The sequence below is a fragment of the Erinaceus europaeus genome, chromosome 9, assembly GCF_950295315.1.
Source record: "Erinaceus europaeus chromosome 9, mEriEur2.1, whole genome shotgun sequence".
NCBI lineage: Eukaryota > Metazoa > Chordata > Mammalia > Eulipotyphla > Erinaceidae > Erinaceus > Erinaceus europaeus.
This window is the reverse complement of record NC_080170.1, coordinates 91144752-91162409: the sequence shown is the minus strand read 5'-3', so window position 1 is coordinate 91162409 and position 17658 is coordinate 91144752. Positions and strand designations below refer to the sequence as shown.

The following is a 17658-nucleotide window of genomic DNA, read 5'->3' as shown; positions in this document are numbered from 1 at the left end:
AAGATTTAAGTGTAGTGGGAGAAAAACTGTCAGGCCACTCTGGATATAAAGTGGCCTATAGCAAAATCAGCTCCGAAGCCAAATAGTGCTCTGATACAATAGGGTTTGTTTTTTTCATTTGGTCTGTTTCTTTTTATTTTATAAAAAAGTATAATTAGAGAGCAGAAGATACTTGGCAGGGGGGTGCATCTGGTGTTGGCTCACCGGGTTAAGATCACATTAGTATGAAAGCGCAAGGACCTGTGCAATGATCCTGGTTCAAACCTCCAACTCCCCACCTGCAAGGGGGGACGCTTCAGAGGCAGTGAAAAAATGGCCACAGGAGCTGTGGATTTATAGTGCAGTCACTGAGCCCTAGTGATAACCCTGAAGGCAAAAAAAAAAAAAAAAAAAAAAACCTTCACTGAGGCTATCTTAGTAACATATTATCTTTATTTTTTTACTTATTTTATCGGAGACAGATGAAAAAAACAGCTCATTATTAACTTAGGGATCCAACCTGGGACCAGGAACTTTAAGTATCCAAGTTCTATGCTCTGACAATGAGCACTTACCCTGTTCAGCAGAACATTAGTAGATGAGAAAATAAGATCACAAAAATAATAATTTATTTTTTAAACAAATTATTAGGGTCCAGGCAGTGGTTCATCATTTAAGTATACACAGTACACTGTGCAAGGATGCAGGTTCCAAGCCCCTGGTCTCCATCTGCAGGGGGGGAAGCTTCTCGAGTGGTGAAGCAGTGCTGCAGGTGTCTCTCTATTTTCTCCTCCCCTCTCAATTTCTCTCTGTCTCTAGCTTCTGACTTATCTCACTTAACATGATTTCTTCAAGCTCCATCCAAGATGGGGTAAAGAAGGTGAATTCACCATTTTTAATAGCTGAAGGGTATTCCATTGTGATGAATCAATATAATGATTAATTAATTTCCAATTAGAATAGGGAGAAAATACAAGTTTTGAGGTATCATGAAATTATAGTATCATGAAATCTGCCTTCAAAAACAGATTAAGCAACTTAATATTCTCACCAAGATGTGTCACTGCATCCTGAATTATTCATAATATTAAGGTGGACCCACCTGGAATATGGTAAATAGAATAAAACTACCCCTGATCCTCCAATGGCAAGGCATTTCATTCATCTTTACTGTTTTCATTTTTGCTGAAGACTATTTTCATCTAGTACTGGGATATAGAATACCAAAAAAAAAAAAAAAAGGGTCCTACCACATTTGTCTTAGGGGTGAAACTAGATGGAATATCTCTATTGCCATTGCTTCTTAAGCTTCCAGATGTAAAGAGTGCCACATGTTGCCCAGCTGTTTTCTTTTATTTATTTATTTATTTATTTATTTATTTATTTATTTAAAAAAGGAGACATTAACAAAACCATAAGATAAGACGGGTACAACTCCACACAATTCCCACCACCAGATCTCCGTATCCCATCCCCTCCCCTAACAGCTTTATTATTCTTTATCCCTCTGGCAGTATGGACCCAAGGTCATTGTGGGATGCAGAAGGTGGAAGGTCTGGCTTTTGTAACTGCTTCCCCACTGAACATGGGCATTGACAGGTCAATCCATACTCCTAGCCTGCCTCTCTCTTTCCCTAGTAGGGTGGGGCTCTGGGGAAGCAGAGCTCCAGGACACATTGGTGGGAAATCTGGTAGGCATCATGGTAGCATCTGGAACATGTTGGCTGAAAAGAGAGTTAACAAACAAAGCCAAACAATTGATAAACAATCATGGACCTAAAGGCTGGAATAGTACAGATGAAGTGTTTGGGGGTGGGGGTCCTCTATTTTGTAGATAGCTAGTAGGCATATTTTAGTTATATTTCAAAGGGCCTGTAGCTGTACTAGTTTTTTTTTGTTTTGTTTTGTTTTGTTTTGTTTTTTTCTCTGAGCCTAAAGTCTGATGTGCAGGTGGATCCAAGTTATTATTTGGGGAGGTGATTTCATGGCTGGAAAAGGGACAGAAACCTGGGTCAGGAAAGAGAGTAGCTCCCTAATATGGGGAAGGGGTATAAATATTGTTGATTGTAAATCCCATCAATTTGATTTAGTCTGGGGCCCATATTCAGCTTAGGATCTTATGTGGCCTCTGCATCCCTAAGGATCTGAGCTCACATTCTGTGGTCATAAGTAGGAACATCCCAAGCTGCCTTAATATCGACCCATCTTCCTCAGGTGTAGCATAGAGTATGTTGTCCATCCTCCCTTCAGAGGATGGAATATTCTCTACCATTGTTGATCCAAGTTGAGGGCAAGGTCCTATGGGGGCCCACAAAGGGGTCTATTTTGTTGTTCCTGATAGAGAAGACCTGTAAAAATGGAGAGAGGGATTTATTTAAGGTCTAGACCCATCATGTCTGTTTGGGAATCTGAGGACTCCCCAATTAGGGCACCAGCTGATGGTGTGGCCTGATAGTGACTAAAGAGTCCTCATTAAAGTATGCCAGTCTCTTGCCCTTATTCAGCTTTTGCAGTCCTTGCTTTGATAAAGTTAGCTTTGGAGTGAGTGAGAGAACTGTAATGGGAAGTAGATGAGAAGGGTATCTAAGTTTAATTAGATACTGTTTCATTAGGAACTTTATACTGACTCACTGAAGACTATTGTGTACTTTTGCTTTCAGGTATATATTTTGCCCTAATTTATGGATACATGTGAACATATGCTCTATCTTATGGGACCTGGTCTATATCTAGGTTTTGGGACTTTGTTAGGAAGTGAACCTCCTGGAATGGAGTTAGAGAATACTATAAAAGGAAAGGTCTCACCCAAGTAATGAGGGTGAAGGCTTGACATTCCATGCCTGACATCTCTGGACACAGTCTGAAGTGAAGCATGCTGAGGTGGTACTCGTTGCATTGATTAGGTTGGGATCCATGGATGGAATATCATTTTGTATGAATTGAGAGAAGCATGCAGGAAAGTGCACCCCATATCTAAGGTTCCAGGACTGGGGGAAATATAGGCTCTATAGTGGAAATGTGAGGTTATTGCTGCCTTAGGGTTCAAGAAGACAATAGGTAGTTATTGTTATAATCACATTATTTGGTAATTGGGTTAACTTTGAAAATTCCCTTTGTTATGATTTGCTATATAATACCCAACACCACCATAATTTAGTTCCTTTGACATTATTTGTATATAGCTGTGCCACTGGTTGCTTCTGTTCTCCCTGGTCTAGGCTTTTGAGAGAGTCAACACATCAAAGACTCAGCCTATGTATTAAAAAGACTCAGTCTGTGATTTAAAAAATTTGAGACATACAATTTCCCCCCCTCATATTAATTAAATAGTGATTTATATGACTACAAATTGATAGAAGTGTACACAAACACCATTCCCACCACCAAAAGACTGTCTCATCCCACCCACCCCTCACCCACCCCACCTCCCCGGAAATACTAATATCCACACTCAACCTAACTCCAGGGTTTTTACTTTGGTGCCCTACTCCAGATTTATTCAAATCCTGCTTTGAGTTTCCCTTTCTGTTATTCTTTCTCAGCTTCTGTTGATGAGTGGGATCATCCCATACTCATCTTGATCTTTCTGACTTAGCTCTCTTAACATAATTCCTTCTAGCTCTGTCCAAGATGGATCAGAGAAGGTGGGTTCATTGTTCTTGATAGCTGCATAGTATTCCATTGTGTATATATACCACAGCTTTCTCAGCCACTCATCTGTTGGGCACCTGGGTTGCTTCCAGATTTTAGCTATTATGAATTGTGCTGCTATGAACATTTTACATGAGGTGTAAAAATATCTTTTTGATTGAGTGTTATGGAGTCCTTGGGGTATATTCCCAAGAGAGGAATTACTGGATCATACGGAAGGTGCATGTCTAGCCTTGTGAGAGTTCTCCAGACTGCTCTCCACAGAGTTTGGACCAATTTGCATTCCCACCAGCAGTGCAGAAGGGTTCCTCTGTCTCCACAGCCTCTCCAGCATTTGTTGCTGCTGTCCTTTTTGATGTATGTCATTCTCACAGGGGTGAGGTGGTATCTCAATGTTGTCTTTATTTACATTTCTCTGACAATCAGTGACCTGGAGCAATTTTTCATGTGTTTGTTAGCCTTTTGGATCTCCTCTGTAGTGAATGTTCTGTTCATATCTGTTGTATGCTTTACATTGGTTTGTTCTAGCTCTCCCCCTGCCAAGAAAATTGGTTCAGTCCTGCTAGTTTTTGCGGGCCCGCTTGTCCCCGCCCTGAGGAACCCCGAGAGAGTTCGAGAGTTCTTGGCGCTGTCACAGGGGAAGGAGGCAGGAGAGTTCTGTTTGGTGATTAGTTTGGGTTAGTTTATGAATCGTTGTTCCTGAATAAAGAAATACAGCTTCCCTGCCCAGCCATGTGTCCGCGAGTCTCTGTCTACCGCCGCGATGCTAGCCCGGCCAGCTGGAGCCCCTGAATTTTAACAACACATATTCTCTGCCCATTTTTGGATGGGGTCATTTGCTTTTTTTGTTGTTAAGTTTGCTGAGCTCTTTGTATATTTTGGTGATTAGTCTCTTGTCTGATGTATGGCATGTGAAGATCTTCTCCCATTCAGTGAGAGGTCTCCTTGTTTGTGTGATAGTTTTTGGCTCCAGCTGTTTACATGTTTTCTCTAACCACAGCTCTCTTTTAAGTAACATTTTTCTCAATTTTATTTTCTAATGCTGTTCTAAAAATTGCCAGCTGTCAACATGAACAATAATAATTCTTTTCTGGTTTTTGTTTAAGGTGCCATACACAAATAAGAATATCTCTTAATCCCTCAGATATATTAAATTATTCTTATTATGATTTTTAATATTTATGTATTTCCTTTTGTTGCCCTTGTTTTGTTGTTGTAGTTATTGGATAGGACATAGAAAAATGGAGAAAAGAGAAGAAGACAGAGAAGGGAAGAGAAAGACACCTACAAACCTGCTTCTGCTTGTGAAGCGACTCCCCTGCAGGTGGGGAGTCAGGGCTCCAATGGGATCCTTGCGTGGGTCGTTGCGCTTCACTCCATGTGCGCTCAACCCGCTGTCTTTAATCAGATAAATATTCTACCCTCCAGTCTTGGGAAACTGGCCTTAAAGATGTTCAATAGTCCTTTTCTCTTCCAAAGATGATATGAAGATAGAAATGACTGAGCAGAAAATGTTTCCCTAATTGGAAAGTTTGCTTGACCACAGTATACATTGTCCCAACCCTGTGTACATTTGAATGTGGTTCCCTCCATTCTTTCTGTGGAAATCTGGGATTGGTGAGCTTCCTTTAAGTCTGGCTCCCCAATGACTTCCATCAAAAATCTCTCCTTCAGTGAAACTCATGGATTCCTCTGAAAGTAAATATGCATTACAACCACAAATCCCTAAATTGGGAAATCCTGCCTCTTTCTCAGCCATATTTGCCTCCTCCAGTCTTTCAAACTTCTTCCCACTCTACATATATTTCCAGGGTGTCTCAGTTGTTCTTACTTTCATGAATAAATGCTGTTCTCAAGAAGAAAGAGAAATATCACTCTATCTTTGCAGCGTTCTACAGTACTAAAAGCAAAGTAAAATAATTCCTTTAAAAAAGAAATTTACCTGTATTAAGATATTACCTTGTTCATTCAATTAAAAAATATATCAGGGAGTTGAGCGGTAGGGCAGCGGGTTAAGCACAGGTGGCGCAAAGTGCAAGGACTGGAGGAAGAATCCCGGCTCCCCACCTGCAGGGGAGTCGCTTCACAGGCGGTGAAGCAGGTCTACAGGTGCCTATCTTTCTCTTCCCCTCTCTGTCCCCCCCCCACATTTCTCTCTGTCCTATCCAAAAAACAACGACATCAATAACTACAACAATAAAGCAACAAGGGCAACAAAAGGTAATAAATAAATAAAATAAAATATGTGTATGTATATGTCAACAATCTACCCACTTTTTCCCAGCTCCTTTATTGTCACCTAATTGAAATCCCCTTCCTCATATAAATGGTTATAAGATAACAAGTATAAATTAGTCTCTCTGAATTCATTCTCCACAGAGCAGCGAGAGATTTTAATCTGTTTAGGTTACAAGTCCAGTTAGTAAGATATAAAGTAGTATGAAAAATAATTTAATAAAGTTAAAAATCTTTATCAAGATTTACCATACTACAAGCCTTCTGACCTTATTCCCTATTATTCTCCTCTCTGAGTGTTTGACATAACTGAGTTTCTTTGTTTGTTGTTTGTTTTTAATCTCTGCCTCATTCTTTACCTTCTTAGGCTTCATCTATTCCTCTGCCTGAAATCTTTTCTTGGCCACCTCCTACTCATGTGTCATGCTTCGGCTTAATGCTGCTTCCTCAGAGATATCTTTTATTTACATCATAACCTAAATGAGTTATCTTGTTTTCATTCTTCATAATATCCTTTATTGTCCTTCTTGGCATTGTTATCACATGATATTATCCATATGTGGGTATGATTATTAATTCAATGCCTGGTTTTATGCGTATCACCAGTACCTGAATAATTGACAACCAAGAATGAAATAAATAAATTAGAAAAAAAGTACCACAAATCTATATTTCTCTCCACATCTCTGTCTTCTCCTCCTCACTCCATTTCTCTCTGTCCTATCCAACAACAATGACATCAATAACAATAACTACAATAATAAAACAACAAGGGAAACAAAAGGGAGTAAATAAATAAATATTTTTAAAAGCCTAGAAATTGCTATAGCATTTCTGTTTCATATTATTGTTGACTGACATACAGAATATTGAAAACAATTCAATCCTTATGTAGAGATTCCATAAGACAATCTGTTATGAGACAGACAAAAATGCTTTGGATCTATATTTGTTAAAGTCTGTCTTTTAAAACCTATTATATTTGTGGCATTTTTTGGTGCTTAGAATGTCTCTATAAATCTTCCAAATAAGTTTACAAGCTAACATAATTGAAAATTAGGTCAAAAATAAATATTTACTCACATCCAAGTGAAAACTGAGAAATATTTATCATATTTTATTAATTTTAAGAAGAATTGGACTCCTGAGGTACAAACTATACTTCTCTTTTTCTCTCTCTCTCTAGTTGCTACCAGGTTTATTACTGGGGGTGTGGTTGCTGCTTCCAGTGACCCTCCCCTTTTAAATTACTTTTTATTAAATAGGATGAAGAAAAATTGAGAAGGGGATGGGAGATAAAGAGGAAGAGAAAAAGAGACACCTGCAGTATTGCTTCACTGCTCATGAAATTTCCTCCCCTGAAGGTGGGAAGTAGGGATTCAAACTCCGACCTTCTGTATGTGATAACTTGTGCATTCAACAGAGTATGTCACTGCCTGAACCTCTACAGTCTTCCTTTCCACCAGTGTTCTCTTCACAACTCCCCTCTGCGCATCTCTCCTTCTCCCATCCCAACTTGGAGTCACAATTTTTTTTTTAATTTACTTTCACTTTTGTTGCCCTTGTTTTTTATTGTTGTTGTTATTCATGTCATTGTTGTTAGAAAGGACAGAGAGAAATGGAGAGAAGAGGGCAAGACAGAGAGGGAGAGAGAAAGACGGACTCCTGCTGACCTGCTTCACTGCCTGTGAAGCGATTCCCCTGCAGGTGGGAGGCGGGGGCTCAAACCGGGATCCTTAAGAGGTCCTTGTGCTTTGTGCCACATGCGCTTAACCTGCGGCGCTACCACACAAGTCATAGAATTTCAAAACAATTACAGCAAGACTTTTAACTAAGCACAGTCTCTTCTGAGCACAGGGTCTTGTACAATCCCACCCCATTCTCAGATCCAAGAAGTCTACCTCCTTCCTCTTTACCTTGCATCTTAAATGCAAAATGGATATAAGAACCCAGATTCTTTCTCTGTATTTAAAATATTTAAAATGGGCTAGTGGAACCACCCTATGGGTTTTGCATGCTTGAATTACTGGGTTCATTCCTCTCACCCCATACAATATAAATAGACTATAAATAATAGTAACTTCCCACCTCATACAATATAGATAACAAGATGTATAGATAAAAAAAAAAAATAGTCCATGTCTCTTCAGGTTCTACTTCATGTTCTGTAATAACAATATTTAGAAACAACAACAACAAAAATAATGCCAGTGATGCCACACATAAAGACTAGCATTTTGGGACCAGGCGGTGATGCACATGGTTTAGCGCTCACATTACAGTGCCCAAGGACCCAGATTCAAGCCCCTGGTCCCCACCTGTAGGGGTAAAGCTTCACAAGTGGTGAAGCAAGGCTGTACGAGTCTCTCTCCCTCTCTATCTTCTCCTCCCGTCTGAATTTCTCTTTGTCTCTATCCAATAACAAATAAACACATTTTCAAAAAAAGACTAACATTTTTGATTCACAGTTATACAATCGGGTTAATAAACCTGTATAAAACATGTACCACCCCCCACAAAGTCATATTTATCTAAATAATACAAACCTTTTAACAATAGAGGCAGGCTGTGAATTCTGTCATTTTTTCTTTTTCATTTACTGTATTTACTGAAAACAGATGAACCTAATGCCATTTTTAAGTTTTCTAAAATGAAAAACACCCTATATGATTCAGAATAGTATGCTTTTAACAAGATTCAGGGTGAATACAGTTCTTCTTTTATCTGTATGGACAATGACATCTCAAAATTAAAAACACATATATAATCCATCAACTTAAACTTTGTTGTTGTTGTTACTAAGTGGAGAGGAAGGTCTTCAAAGTAATTTTGAAGTTAAGAAGTGTGTACTTGTATTTGTAAGTATAATAAACGTGAATGAATGTGTCCCAAAGCCTAGAATAAGACTGGTTTGCAATAGGTGTTCAGTGAAAATTGAGTGGTGATGGGTGACAGGGTAGTTGAATGACTAACCACAATGAGCCAACACAAAGTGGGACAAAACATTGCTACGTGACATAATATAAATGGCCCTTTAAAACATGCTGAGTTAGAGAAGTCAGAAACAAACAAACAAAAATCATATAATGTATAACTCCATTTATATGAAATGCCCAGGACAAGCAACTCCATAGATGTATTAACTAAACTAGTGATGCCTGAGGCTGGAAGGAGGAATGAGAGTGACTACTAATGGGTAAGGGAAGTTTTGTATATATATATATATATTTTGTATATATATATATATATATATGCATATATATATATACATATATATATATGTATATATATATACGTATATATATATATATACATATATATACATGTATATATATATATATATACATGTATATATATATATATATTTTGTATATATATATATATATGTATATATATATATATATATATATATTATGATGATTAAAAAGCTCTGGAATTGGGGGTCAGGCGGTAGTGCAGTGCGAAGTGCAAGGGCTGGCATAAGGACCCCGGTTCGAGCCCCAGGTTCCCCACCTGCGGGTGGGTCGCTTCACAAGTGGTGAAGCAAGTCTGCAGGTGTCCATCTTTCTCCCCCCCACCATCTCCCTCTCGTCTCTCCATTTCTCTCTGTCCTATCCTACAACAATGACAGCAATGACAACAATAACAACAACAACAACGATAAACAACAAGGGCAACAAAAGGGAAAAAGTAGCCTCCAGGAGCACTGGATTCATAGCGCCGGCACAGAGCCCCAGAAAAAAAAAAAAAAAAAAAAAAAAAGCTCTGGAATTAAGAACTGGTGATGACTGCAAAACTTGGTGATGTACTAAAAATTACTAAAAATTTAAACACGTATAACTCAATGTACTAAAATTACATTGAGTTATACGTGTTTAAAAGGGTCACTAGATCCTGGGAGATAGCTCAGTCTGTTAGAGCACAGAATTTTCATGCTTGAGACCCCAAAAAACCTAAGTTCCTTCCTGATAATACCTTATGCTGGGGCTGAACAGTGCTCTGTTTCTATCTCATCCTCTCTCTCTCTCTCTCTCTCTCTCTCCTCTCTTATTTTCCCTCCCAGGAAAAAAAAAACTAAATAGATATATAAATCTTTTCAAATAAATGTCATAGTGCATGACTTGCACTTCAATTAAAAAATATTTCAAAATAAATAAACCAAGTTTGAGGAAAACTAAATAACTGGCTAGAGATAAAATAGCTAGTACTTGAGAGGTACATTATAGTTTAGAATATTTATTTCCTGTTTTGTCAAATCAAATACATTTCCAGATCAGCACAAAGCAAGATGACCCATAACCTCTTGCTAAAGAAGGCTAAATATTAGGCCTTTAGTTTGGTGAACAACAAAATAAAAACAACCACAGCTTGTGCTTGCTAGTGAGTAGTATATAAAAGTTTTCTAAGTCTCCTTTCATTTAATTCATGGGTTCATTTGTTAAAGCAGAATAAGACAAACAGCATATCTTATCTCTCTCTCTCTAAATGAAAGGAAATGAACATAGCATGAAAGCCTCCATTTCCTAACTCCTTGTTTATTATTATCCTCTTCTACCATGAGAGGCAAATATTCTTTCTTGCACTTAATTATTTTCCCAGAGGTCAGGGTGAAGTGTAAGGGAGCTGGGTAATGGAGCCATGTGGTTTTTGTCCTCTGAGGAAAAGTTAAAGGTTGAAATTCTACTCCCCTAGGATAGATAATTAATCATAATTAAAATGGTAGCCTGTCACTAGGAAAGGAAAACAGAAATATAGAATTAAGCAGATAGCACCGAGAAGGCAAAAGATTTCACTTTAAATGCAAGAGGTTTTATTTAAAACAAAATAAAGAGTTCTATATTCATCTCCAGTCACAAAGAAAAAAGAGAACGGAAAAGTTAACTCACCAAGTAGAGAGCATGCCTTTGCTGTGTATGCAGTACAAGTTTGAGTCCCTACACCACATGGAGGTATCAAGGCACTGGGGTTCCTTTGATGCTGTGGTGTCTTACCCTCTCTCTATCTCTCCTTCTCCCTGTGTTGATAGGAATGAAAAAACTGGCCACAAAGCACTGAAATCATAAACACAGGAAAGGAAGGAGGGAGAAAGTAGAAGAGCAGAAATATGATATACATAGTCATTGTCAGGCCAAGACTACCTCATTTTGGAATCAGCACTCCCTCCCATTCTCCACCCTGTCTTGATACCTGTGTTCCTTGGAAGGGGACTGGGAGAGAACCTGGATAACAAAAGGTCTACCTTTTGCTACAAACTGGAGAGGAAAGGCAACCAGCCAAAATGTATGTGGTTCTTCGACTTTCAGTTGAGCTCAGTGCCTCTCCCTGCCCGACCAATATGGAATGGAATGTGAAGTTGTGACTAATGGTTCTTTACAGTCCTCTTACATTCCTGTTAGCTCTGGTCCCAGGAGCCTCCTGGAACACCATCTTCTCCCCCACCTCACCCTTTGTACCACACAACTTCAGGAATGTCTGAGTGACAGTTTCACCATGGACCTGCTAGTCATCCATGGAATTTGAAATGTGAAAACACATCATTTCCTGACTCAGGGACTTAAATTGCTTTTCTATGAACTCAGGGTAACTGAATGGATCATCATACCACCAACCAGCAACCAGTGGCTGTTATATAGGATTCAGGCTGTCATGAACTTTGAAGTAAAACGCAGCAACTTAGTTCTGTGTTATATTCTTTGTAGAAATTAAGATGTCAATATCATCGAGACTTCTTTTCCCCATTCACAAAAATAATGTCAATATCCTTCTTTGCAAATGTTCTTCTGAAAGAAAACAAAATAAGGGAGGCTAAAGATGGGTGACTTAGGAGAGTCTCTTAGTAAATCTTAAGTTTCTTTTTTCCTTTTTAAAGCTAACAGTTGGTTCAACAGTGTCTTGAGAGTAAACATTCCTGAGGATCAAACTCAAGATGAATGCATGTAGTCATTAAAACTTATTTGCTTTAGTTACTCAGAGTTTTATATTATCTTTGTTCTTTTCTCCTTAGAGAAAGAGAGGGAAAGATACCACAATATTGGGCCATCATTAGTGAAACTTCCCCAAGTATTACAGTGCTCCCATATAGTACCAGGGCTTGAACCCATGACCTCAAGGATGGCAAGGCACATGTTCTATGAGGCAAACATCTCAAGGTCCCTCCATGGCCTTTCTTATCTTTTTTTTTTTTAAACATGTGAAAGAAACCACTGGATTCTGCTTTAGAGTAACATTCTCATTATCATATAACAACTAACTATTTTGAGTAGAAGATAGTTCAATTTCATAATTTTGATATTTTTCTACTTTCAGTCAACAAGGTCCAAGTGATCCTGTCAGAAACAAAGGATGAGATCTGGGATACAAAACTAAAGTGAAGGCAGGGAAGGCAACATAGTGGTCATGTAAAAAGACCTTCATGCCTGGGACTCCAAAGTTCTATAGTGAATCCGTAGCACCACCATTAGCCCAAGGTAGACAGTGTTCTGATTAAAAATTAATACCATCTAAGTAAAATAACAATAATAACAGTAATAATAATGTAACACTAGGTCCCACCCTTCTGATCAGCCTTTCCCTACTCAGAAAAAATGACTTACGATCTGCAGCATAAATACAAATAATGAGATGTAGCTTCCTAAAAGCAGAACCATATCACTTGAGAAATTGGTTTCTAGCCTGTAAGGATGCCCAGACTGTTGTCCAATTAAATTTTTATTTCTCACTTAAAATTACAACCAGTTTCTCCTCCATTTTAGAGCATAGATTAGAAAAAGTTATGGACTAACTGATAAAAATTTCTATTCAACTGTTTTTTTAATTTAGGGTTGAAGAGATAAGCAATCTTTCTCTCAGAAACACACACACACACACACACACACACACACACACACACACACACACACACTACACTTTACCCAGAGTTCTCAATACCAGGCAACAACATAAGCCAAATCTGAGCAGTGCTGTGCCATGTTAGTTGCAAAACGTTTGTCTTAGGTTAAAATATCAAATGTACTCATGTAACTTCTTTCGGAGACCTCCTCTCCGGAACCCCTTTAAAAATGAAGAATTTCAAGTCTCAGCATCTCAGCGCTATAGGGCCAAAACTGGCACAGCAGCCTGGGATCTCCCAGATGGGATTCGTCTTTGTCTCTTGGTCTTGTCTCTGTGCTGTAAGTCTATTTTACTGGCTTAAAACTTGAAACTTGAACTTCTAAATCTCTTATTAAAACTTAAATTCTCTTCTCACTGTGTCTGTGTTGGTTTGTGGGTCAGAACAGAAGTGTCCTTTTACTCTGTAGTGTGTGTGTGTGTGTGTGTTTAAAATGAATAATAAGATTTCTTTTATACACTGAGCTTCTAAAATGTAGGTCACATGAAAACTTCAAATATTTTTAACACATTTTATCAAGAATTCAAATTTTTTTTAAGAATTCAGATTTTATTGATATAAGTAATAGAGCAATACCAAGTTGGGCAAATTATTTGTAATAGCATAAAAAATAACAATACTATGTTGGAAGAATATAGAGCAACTGAAATTCTGTACGTCCAGTGGAAATTTAAATGACCCAAACACTTTTGGAAATTTGGGGACACTTTCTTAGCAAGTTAAATACACACTCAACTTTTTTCTTCAATGAAGCCATCCTAGCTGGTAGTTATTTGTCCAAGAGAAGTGAAAATGTAAGTCCATGAAACATTTGTACATAAATATTTCTATAAATTTTATTTAAAAAAACAACCAAGAATAGATTAAAGCATATCCACACAGTGCAGTACTACACAGCAGTGAAAAAATTGCACTATTGATAAATACAGCACATATAAATCTCAGAAATATTATGTTAAGTGAGGGAAACCAGACACAAAAGAATACTGATTTTATTTTCATAGATTACTAGTAAAAACTCTAATCTATCTAGTGACTGAAAGCAGATCTGTGATGCCTGGGCCAGAGGTGGTAGGGAGAGAATTGACAGGGGAAGACACAGGAAGACCTTCTGGGGTTATGGAAATGGTCTTTGTCTTCTTTGCAGCAGTGGCAACATAACCAAGATGTACACATTTGTGAGATCTTACTAACTTAAAATGGGGCACAGAAGACAGAACAAAATATTGTTTAAAATGTTGCAATACCAGTTGTTTAATATGAAAATTCACACATAGCACTTAATCAATTTAATAATCATCTTTCAGTACAGATACAACTTTTTACAGATTTATAAAGATGTAATTTACAAAGCACAAATTTTTCCCTTTGTAAGTGTACAGTTAGATGGCTTTTAGGAAATGTAAACAGTTATGCAACCATTACCACACTGCATTTTACATCATAGCCATCAACTCAAAAAGTTTCCCCGTGTCTCATTGCCAGTCCCGTCCCACTCTTCAGTCTCAGATAACACTATACTCTGTCTCTAGATTTTTGTCTTTTCTGGATATTTCATAAAAACGGAATTTTATATATTAACAAAATATTTGATATTGGGTTATTTTTCTGTATTTAAATTGTCTGGGATTTCACCCTTCTGTGAGTTTTCTTAAGATGAGAAAAGACAAGATGGGGGGGTGGGGAGGGACAAGTCACATGTTAGTAGAGGTTAAGACAGAAAAACATCAGAGTGCTGATCTGCAGTTCAAGGTTTTTCCACAAGGCCACTCTGTTGTCAGGACTCACATCTGCTATGATCTCTAGGCAACTAAATTAGCTTCACAGAGACTAACCTCTTCCCTTACACAAATCAAGGACGATGATATCTAATGCATAACTCTGCTGTGAGGAACTAATCAAGTATGCAAAATGCTTAAGACAGTCCGGGCAGGCATCAAGAACTTAGTTAATGTTAAACTGAAGAGGCCCACCGCATAATGATTGTGCAGACTTTCATGCCTGAGGCTAGGATGTAAGATTCTGTTCCCAGCACCACCATAAGCCAAAACTGAGTTGTGTTCTTGTGCAATTTACCCCTGCCCCACCCCTCAATCTCTCAGTCTCTCAAAACCAAATAACTAGGGGAAAAAAAGAACTTAAATAATGTATACTGGAAAATCACTTTGTCTACCTTAAGACAAAAGAGACAGGAAGGGATAGTAATACAAGTTAGTAATTGAAAATTTGGTTTGGGAGGGGGTAGATAGCATAATGGTTATGCAAAGAGACTCTCATGCCTGAGGTTGAGCAGTGCTCTGGTATTTTAAAAAAAAAAAAAAAAGGATTTAAACTTATTTGAATAAAAAAATTGAATTCCATAGACAGTACCAACAAAATTGGGGATAATGTTTTCAATATAGTTAAATAAAGCATCAACTTTTTTTTCTATAAAAGAATACACATTATAACCAATATTTTTTGCCTAACTTAATGCTTGACTCATAGCTCTCAGTCTCAGATGTACATCAGCGTCACCTGGGGAGTGTTAAAAATTACCAGTGCCTGGGCCCCCATCCAGAAATTCTGATTTCATTGGATTGAGGAAGAATGTTTAGCCATCAGGGATTTTTACATTTCCCCAGGCAATGTTAACATGCAGCCATTGTGGAAAAATCAAGACCAAACTGTGCATTTGATTTGCTTCCTGGATTTTAGGGAATGAGTTCAAAACTGTAGATTAAACTGTCTTTAAGGTATAGCACTTCTGACACCTTAGGGAAAGATAAACTTCAAAATGCTTCATACACAGAGAATCTGCCCTCATTTTTTAAAGCAGCACTGAGTGACTGGTCAGTCAAACCTAAGGGCTTTGTATGAATGGCATTTGCTATTTATTCCCTAAAAAAGAGGCTGTCCCTCACCTCTACTTTTCTGTTCATTCCTCTATTTGAGCTGGATGTTTAAGCACACTTTCTCAAGTAAAAAGTGCACCAATAACAAATCTGCAAGGACTGGTGCTCTAATTTTAAATTTCTAAAAACAAAACCAAACAAACAAAACCCACAGGCCTGAACTTGTCTTTCACCCTTGTTTATTTTCAAATATTTCCTTTTTGAATCAATGGAGTTTATTTTCTGAAAAAAGTTTTTTCTATCTTCTGTAATTTAATGAATGCAGTTCTCATGGCTCACATAATATGGATAAATTATTTGACATCTCATTTACAGTTCTATAACTACTACTAAACAACTCTTAAAACGAGAGATTAGATGTCTGCTAACATCATTTGCACATATTTATAAATGACAAAATATCTCTGGGCAGTATATTTAAACTATATCTCACAGAAAAGCAATGGTTCACAATTCTGTAATTCTGCTATAACTTCCAGAAATAACTGACATCTATAATCTAGCTACATTAATAAATTCTCATTCTTTATATTGATAGATAAGGTAATGACAGATTTCCAGTTGATTGACTAGTTAGCCAGCTATGATGCTGCAGAGTTGTATGTCATATAACTTAGTCACTACATGTTGGAGTGATTAGAATATTGTGAGATGCTGCAGTTTACTGGGAAATCACTAATAAATTCACATAAATCAAATTGTAAGAAGAAAACTTGTTATGGAGTTTCAAGAGTGTTTGTTTAAAGAAATAAAAACTAGCTCTAAATAGTAATATAAATATTTTTCCTCTGCCTTTGGGTGACCTTATACTCAATCTCTTTCCTATGAGAATGCTGTCTCCAACCCTGTAGTTTGTGGCATGTCAGTAATTCTAGAAAGTCTCTCCATAATTCAGCAATTGACCATACTGAGGCCATACAGTGATCTCCATGTCTTCTCCACAAAGGCCTCTACACTCACTTGAGTCCTCATTTTCCAAGATATATTTTCTTATATTAAATCTCTGCTTCCAGAAATATCTTTTTAATTTTTTTTATGTTTTACATATTTTTCACTGTTTGGGGGTTAATGGCTTATAGTTGATAGTAAAATACAGTTGGTACAGCTGTGACATTTCTCAGTTTTCCACATAACATTCTAATCCCCCACCTAGGTCCTCCTCCACCATCTTGTTCCAGGACCTGAACACTACCCCCCATCCAAGTATTTTACTTTGGTACAATACACCAAATTCAGTCCAAGTTCTGCTTTGTGTTCACCCTTCTGTTCTTCTTTTTCAACTTCTGGCTATAAGTGGGATCATCTCATATTCATCTTTCTCTTTCTGGCTTATCTCATTTGACATGATTCATTCAAGCTCCATCTAAAATTAGGTGAAGAAGGTAAATTTACCATTTTTAATAGCTGAGTAGTATTCCATTATGTATATAGACCACAACTTAGTTAGCCACTTGTTGTTGGACTCCTGGGTTGCTTCCAGGTTTTGGCTATTACAAATTGTGCTGCTATGAGCATAGGTATACACAAGTCTTTTTGGATGGGTGTGTTTGGTTGCTTAGGATATATCCCCAGGAGAGGAATTGCAGGGTCACAGGGTAGGTTCATTTCTACCTTCCAGAAATATCTTGAACAATGTTCATCTTCCTTGTTTAAGAAGAATGCCTCCAAATCAGCTTCTGGTGGTACTCGGGTATAAAAAAGTTGGGTCAGTGAAATAATTCATCTAAAGTTAAAAGTCACTTTAAATTCATTGATCTAGCTACTTGCAGGCTTTTGAAGAATAATCATGATGTAATTAAAGAAAGTATGCAAATGTGCAAAGTAAAAATATAGCAAGTTAGGGTTGGAGAGAAAGCTCACTAGGTATGATGTGTGCCTTGCCATGCACTAGGCCCAGGTTCAAGCTCCAGCAGTTTATGAGAGTACTATAGCATAGGGTCTCTCCTTTTCTCTCTATCTGAATGAAGATGCAGCCCCCAAAAGTAAAATCACGCTAGGCTCTGGCTACAG

General features: G+C 37.7%; 1 protein-coding gene and 1 long non-coding RNA gene across 4 annotated transcripts in view; one reads left to right on the top strand and one right to left on the bottom strand.

Annotated features, from left to right (window-relative positions):
* The window catches only part of LOC132540465 (uncharacterized), a 33610-nt gene extending 22475 nt beyond the window's left edge, over positions 1-11135 (bottom strand). For both annotated transcript variants that reach the window (XR_009551660.1, XR_009551661.1), the window contains exons 1-2: positions 11053-11135; positions 10752-10916 (exon numbers count right to left, since the gene is read on the bottom strand). This is a non-coding gene — a long non-coding RNA (uncharacterized LOC132540465). The remainder of the gene's footprint in view (positions 1-10751; positions 10917-11052) is intronic.
* Positions 1-17658, top strand: part of PHLDB2 (pleckstrin homology like domain family B member 2) — a 255011-nt gene that overhangs the window by 76760 nt on the left and 160593 nt on the right. The gene's annotated exons all lie outside the window — the stretch shown is intronic.